This window comes from Pyxicephalus adspersus, chromosome 2 (assembly GCF_032062135.1).
Source record: "Pyxicephalus adspersus chromosome 2, UCB_Pads_2.0, whole genome shotgun sequence".
NCBI lineage: Eukaryota > Metazoa > Chordata > Amphibia > Anura > Pyxicephalidae > Pyxicephalus > Pyxicephalus adspersus.
In genome coordinates this window covers 23823992-23831171 of record NC_092859.1, presented here as the reverse complement: position 1 = coordinate 23831171, position 7180 = coordinate 23823992, and the positions used below count along the sequence as shown (strand labels likewise).

The 7180-nt window shown below is 39.1% G+C and overlaps 1 long non-coding RNA gene across 1 annotated transcript; it reads right to left on the bottom strand.

The window, feature by feature from the left end:
* Positions 1 to 4493: 4493 nt before the first annotated feature.
* Positions 4494 to 7019, bottom strand: LOC140324964 (uncharacterized). Its single transcript, XR_011919606.1, has 2 exons — positions 6896 to 7019; positions 4494 to 4835 (listed from the first exon to the last, which is right to left on the bottom strand). It is a non-coding gene; the product is annotated as an uncharacterized lncRNA (long non-coding RNA).
* Positions 7020 to 7180: the final 161 nt, after the last annotated feature.

Below are 7180 nucleotides of genomic sequence, written 5' to 3'. Positions count from 1 at the left end.
TGTGGCTCTGCAATAATTTAAAATTTTATGAAAGTAAAGTTTCATTATTGGCAGTTGCAATTCCTCAGCTGCACCAGTTGCCTTACGTTACTCAGACTAGGGATGTTGCTTGCACTTCTCACTGTTCCCAGGTCTCAATATTTACTGTAGATGTGTTATAAAGATTTACATTTTATTATTTTTATCTATCTATCACACTTCATTAGGTTTCACTGATCAGCCAAAACCATAAAACCACCTAATATTGTGTTGGTGCCACCAGAACAGCTCTGACTCCTCCAGACATGGACCATACAGAACCTATAAAGGGTGCTCTTGTATCGGCACCAAGGCATTAGCAGCAGATCCCTAAAGCTTGCCATCTTAGTGAATCATTGTGTATCCTGCTGCTATCTTTCCCCCAGATACCGGTAATTGAGGAACACACACTCGGCAATCCACATGATCTAAAACAAAAATGTGGCTACTTTCTTCCATTGCTCTACTTCTGTAGTTCAAGTGCCTATTGTAGGGGTTTTGGCAGGGGGCAAGGGCCATAGTGGGCATTCGGACTGATCTGAGGCTACGCAAATCCATACACAGCAACCTGCAATGCTCTGTATATATTGGCACTTTTCTCTCATGGCCAGAATTAGGATTTTTAGTAACGTGTCCTCCTCTCCTCCTGTGTCTATTAATAAAGATTATCTATAACCAAAACTACCTGTATTGTTAGATCAAGTAGAGACACGCCTGTGGCACGACTGAATGCTCCATATTTTAATTTCTCCTTCTACCCGTCTATTTCAACCAGCACACTTTTATCACAGTGTATTTCAAGCCAAAGTGTTTTATGATTATCAGTTGGGCGTTGAAGAGTTAGAACCAATTTCTGATCCACGGTAATCTGCAATATTCTGCCGCAGGCTCAACTGCAGTTCTTACCACTCCTATTCAAGTGTATGGGAGAGGCTGTCAATCATTTCTTGCTGTACGCAGCTGCAGCAATTCATAGCATGGTTCCAAAAAGGGATATTTTGCATTTTGGCTGTGTGCAAATCATTTGGGGTTTGCAACTCTCATAGCAGCAATTGTACACTGCAGGCCCTTGGAACCTCTGTCAAGTTTTTGTTTAGCTTCTTGTGTCTCATTGGAGAGATTTACTTTCTATTCATACAACAGAAAGCAAGAGGTAATAAAGTAATTGAAGTGGAAGATTTCTTTTCTTTTCCTGCCTCGAGGAGAACTATAACACTATGCATCTTCAGTCACTTTCCTTTAGCTCGGGTGACAATGATCACCAGTACAAATCAAATGATGAATCCCTCCAGTGGGCGGCACATGGATCAATTAAATACTTATATGAGCCTTCCCTATTCTACGTGTATCCAATGCTACATACACACATCAGATGATTGGCATTTGATACAAATCGTTGTGCTTGTTTTGGGTGAACGTTGTACAACGGTGTACAGTGGCTCCCCAACATCATTCATCAATCTGCTATTGTGCATTGATGAACAACTGATCAGGACTGACCGATGTGCATCACACAGTATGGCGTAGCTTGCTTGTTCTTTCCCCTCCCTTCTCCATAGATCAGAATGAAGATGTATGTACATGGAAACTATCACAGCGACAGACATCTGTACGGAGCTATAGTTTGGGTTTTAGATTGACTGTAGGAAAAGTGTTCCATTAGCTAAATCATAAATATTACAAATTCAGGCGCATTCAGTCACATAGCATTGTGTGCCCTGAATCTGGCACATACCCGCTCACTGGGCTGGTAAACATGGCAAATACCTACAGGGATTACACACTGACAAGGGATTCAGTTACACAGCAGGCAGGGCGGTCTCTAAGAAAACTGCAGAGTTCTTCTGCAGAAAACTTTCTGGTTTCATTTCCTGGATCCTTTTCCTCTGCTGTCACTCTCGTTTCTTTAGGCTCCACCACTTCCAGAGATTATATTATAAATCGGGATGATGTAAATGTGTTCCCTGTGGTCAAAATCAAACTATTTACTGCAACTATTTCCAAAAAACGAATACCAATATTAAGATGTAGGCAAAACAAAATGCTGGGATTTGTAGTTTACCACCTGAAGAGCAAACCGTATATTTTGTATAATTTGTATGGTTTGTCCAATGGAGGAAAAGTAGATTTAAAATTATGAAAATTTGATAAAAGGATTAACACTGTGATTTTATTATTTATCATTCTTCAAATTTCTTTACCATAATCCCTGGTGATCCGCCATGAAGATCCTGCTATAAGTATTTCAAGGTATAAGGTGACAAAGTTCTGTTCCTATTCAACAATAGTGCCCTTGTGTTGTCACCTGTGCACAGCCTTCCATTGATACCTATATGGCTATTTTTATCCCGCACATAATGCAGGCATTGCCCATTGTTGTCACCATTAAGAAACCCTCCTTAAAAAAAAAATCACATAGATCAGATCAGAAGCAATTGAAAGAAACAATGAAGGACAAAGCAAGAAAGAAGGATTTAGAATTTGTTTGTGATACCCAAAGCACGGAGAGCAGAAAATCTGAATAAATTCCAAGCAGAAATTGGCTGACAAGCACTTACAAATTCACGTACAATCACTGTACACAGAGTGCCAGGGGTTTTCAAATACTGCATATGTGAACATAGACTTTATACATGCATTAAATAATTGTGATCATCACACAGTTATCCACAACTTCATTTAGTGATCCATGCAGCACTGCATTGCTGGATGCACCGGGATACCTATTGCTCATCCTTCTCTCTCTATAGATCTAAACAGTCCCTGGAAACCATCACAAAAGATCATTTCCAGCAGCAGAAATTTGATGTGTACGTAGCATAAGCCTAAGGCTGCGTACACACGTGCAATAATTGTCGTTGGAAACGAACGATCCACGAAAGATCATTTGATATTTGTTAACAAAAAAGTGCACAACGACTGGTCAATGACACCGATGAACGAGGAGTCTCGCTGAAAGTGAACGACTGTTCCGGCGGATCTGATTGGGCGATGGACATTCATAATCTATTGTGTGTACGGTCGTTCAGTGATCGTAGATTGTTCTGTGTTACACCTTATCAGGTACATGTCACTCCCTGAATCATTCAAACGATCGTATGTAGTGTGTGGATTATATTTGAATGATCATATTGTTACAGTATGTACAGAATTGTGCAGAACACGATCGTTCAAAATATTCGGGAATAATCGTGGATCGTTAGTTTTCAAACGATAATTATTGCACGTGTGTACCTAGCCTAATTGTCACAGACTCAATGACCATTGTCTGAGCTATCTTAGAATCTGCAACCTCATCATCCTGAACAGTGGTCTGCTAATACACAAAAACCTACAGTCATTGGGCAGAACCAGTGCTGACTGTAAAACCGAACAATATTTTCTGGGAAAGGGGGGATTTGCATTTTACTTGTAGACCTGTCATTCTCAACCAGGGTCCTATGGAATGCTTGGGTTCCTCCAAAACTTGCTAGGGGTTCCTTGAGTTGTTGCTGATTTGCCATTTATTGGATGGTGCATGTCTAATTTTGGGGTCCAATTCTGGACACAGCCAGTGACATGATGTCCAGGATCTTTTTATTCTTTTTAATCTATTAAATTGGAATTTTAAACCAACGCTATCAACTCGAAATGTTATTGGCATTCATCTCACTGAACTCTGATTTTTCCTTTTTAGTGGGGTTTTCTGATGCCTGAAGATTGCTGTTAAGGATTCCTCTAAGGTTGAGAAATTATGTAGATGGTAAAATGTAAGATTAAGCATTATAAATAAATAAACCCAGAAGATCTATTAAAAATAGCAAAGTGCCCGTTTGCAATCACTATTCACTGGATGGACCATCACTCTGCTGGGCAATAAATGAGTTCCATCCTTTCAAGCCTAACTCCAGTCTGATATACAAGATACAAATATTGCAGCTCTGTATTTATTTATACATTTTTTTTTAAATGTGATTTGGTATCAGACTCTCAGAATCTCAGACAGGTAGAGCGAGAAACTCAAACGACAAATTGGTACATAAGGAGAAGCACATGCTAATTCTAGTAGAGAACAAAGAGAATGAGTTCATGCCTATGTTGCTTCACATTCACTTTACAGTTATATTGTAGACTGGGGTGGATCCATGCCAGCCTGGGCTCAGTGGAAGTGGGATGAATGACCCCCTAGGAGGCATCTAGTAATAAAAATGATCCATCACAGTGGGCAGCTGCAGGTCGTATTGGATTGGAGCAAAGGCAGTTTTAATAATAAACTAATAGAAGTCTATTGCATATTATCATCATAGTGGCACAATTATATACAAAATCTTACCTGTCCCATTAAAAACCCCTCAAGACAGCTCTATAGGTTGCATTGAGCCCTGTACATCTAAATGTTGTATGTTACATGATATACTATCAAGGAATTGCATACTTCTTACGAACCAACATGAATAAATTCCTGACATTGTATTATACATTGTTTAAACTCCAACTTTTATTATTAAAAAGACATTCTTCTGCTTCAATTCATTGACATAGGCGATGATGATGTCCTCAGTCTGCTGCAGGCAGGAGGAGGTGTTTCCTAATTCTCCTTTCCTATTGAGACAACATTGTACCTTTGTGGAGAGGCTGCTGAAGAGCTGATTGGAGTCCTCCTGTCCCAGGTACAATTTCCAGTTATACTGATTGGGACATATTTTTGATCTTTTTATCAATTCCCAATCATTCTACTTTTTTACTGTCAGTAAGGTTTCCCAACCCCCTCTGAAACCTAAATGATCAAGGTGCAAATTCTGTGGTGATCTTATCATAAGTGAAGTTGTGGTGTAAACCTGGAAAAAATAAAATTGCAGAAAACAGTGACACAGATCCAGTAAGAGAGCAGGAAGTGCAGACGTCAGCTAATGCGATCTAATTGTAGATGAGAGGATGACAGAAAGACTAACTGATGTGGGACATAGCACTTCTTCATCAGAATTGTCCTCCTGCACATCAATGTACTCAGTATACATTCAGTATGCCAACATCAACCAGCACTTTGATAGAATTTCACTGCTGGGGGAGAATAATAAAGCCCGCTCACATAGAAGGAAGCAGGATCTTCATATGTAATGAGCAAATACAATACAACTGTTCAATGTTCATATGCAGCATAAATATAAAATGTAGAACAAAAACTAGATCATTGGATCATGACACTATCATTTTTTCTTTCATCTGTTCCCATATATTTACCTTCACATCCTTTCTCAGTGTCACAAGTACTGGAAGTAATGGAATGTGGTCCCTATGCTGGCAAAAAATAGACTCATAGTAGAGTCGATAGTGCTACAACCCCTGTAAGTTTTTATTTTCTGCTCAGTTTTTGTTATTGATAAATAATTAAATTGAGCTGATGATAGTTAGAAAAATCTTTGTAATGAAGATAAGGAGATTTGTAGATGAAATGCAGGTATTGTCTCATTGTCAAAACTCACAAATGTACCGAACACACCCCATCGCCTGTTTGTCACGCCAGCAGTTTAACCTTTCCATGACAAGGGGGGGGGGGGGATTAGAATGCCTGAGTTTCGTTCTGGTTACTCATTTTACTTTTTATTTTCTTTACCAAAAAGCTACAAAGTGCTTATCTACAGTATAATTGTCTGACTATCGCTTGAAAATTTTCAGCAGTTTTTTAATTGATTGTTTAAACAAAAAAAAAAAAGCTGATGAATTTGATGATTCAAGCTGGTTTAGTCCTTTTTTAGGGTTTTTGCTTACTCAAAAACAAAAAAATAACAGATAAATGTATAATATTATGTGACATATCATTTAAAAAATCTGCATAAATACAGTCCTGATATCACACAATATACACAGCTCACAGTACATTAGTGTGATGGTCAGTGGGAAGAATGCCTCCTACATTGCTGGTCAGTGGGAAGAACGTCACCCTATATAAATAGCCAAAAAAATCATTGGTGTCACTTAAACTGACCTGAGAGGAACAAATTGTTAATTGTTCAAGGAACCCCTGGAAACTTCTGGGGGAACCCTAAAGATGGATCCCTGATTGAAAAACACTGGCCTAGGAAGTAGTTGATGCCCCTTTACTTTGTCCTTTTGTAGAAAAAAAACCAGATGTAAATATTGTCATAAGAAGTACAATGATGTCTGTGAGTGGTAATAACTATCTGGAAGTACACTGACATTTTACTTAAGCATGCTGCACTTATTATGAAAAATAGATTGGATGCATTTATAGACGAGTTGGCAGTTTCAAGTATTGATTACAAAGATTTCTCTGTACATGAAATCAAGGCAGACCCAACATTAAGAAGACATGGCTGACACCCCATAGATACTTTCTGTCCCGATGTCAAATGGATCCATACAAACAGGCAGTACCATGCAAGACACAATGACCCTGATTTATTAAAGCTCTCCAAGGCTGGAGAGGATACACTTTCATCAGTGAAGCTGGGTGATCCAGCAAACATGGAAAGGATCTGGTCAAGAATTCAGAACATTTGCTAGCAAACAACCAAATCCATTCCAGATTTGCTGGATCACCCAGCTTCACTGATGAAAGTGTATCTTCTCCAGCTTTAATAAATCATGGCCAATGTGCAGCCACACCCTGCTTTATTAAGACCCTAATTATGCTATGTACACACATCAGATGATTCTCGCCTGATACGAATGGCCGACAATATGACATATGTATCTCAAATTCCATATCCCCCCCTGACATATATCTAACTGTTAACAACACTGTTATTCGGCCCTCCCCTCAGGCACATTGTCTTGGTGTCACCTTTGACTCGGCCCTCTCATTCACCCCCCATATTCAGAATAATAATAATAATAATAATATTAATAATAAAATTAATAATAATACATCGGTCACCTGATGTCATTCAAGGATCCGTCCTGATGAATCCATGAACAGCCCAAGGGGAATGACGGCTGTAAATGTCAATGGAGAGAACACAGCGGGGTGCCACTCAGACATCCTCCTTCTTCCCCTCTACACAGGACAGAATGGTGCTGTGTGTACAATGCTCACTCATTCATTTGTCAATCTTTTGTCTGTGGAAATACTGCATGTGAATGTGTGTACACAACCTAAGATAGATCTAGTACTGGAAACCTGGAAAGCCAGGAAACTGAAGAGTTTGGAGTTTTACATCAT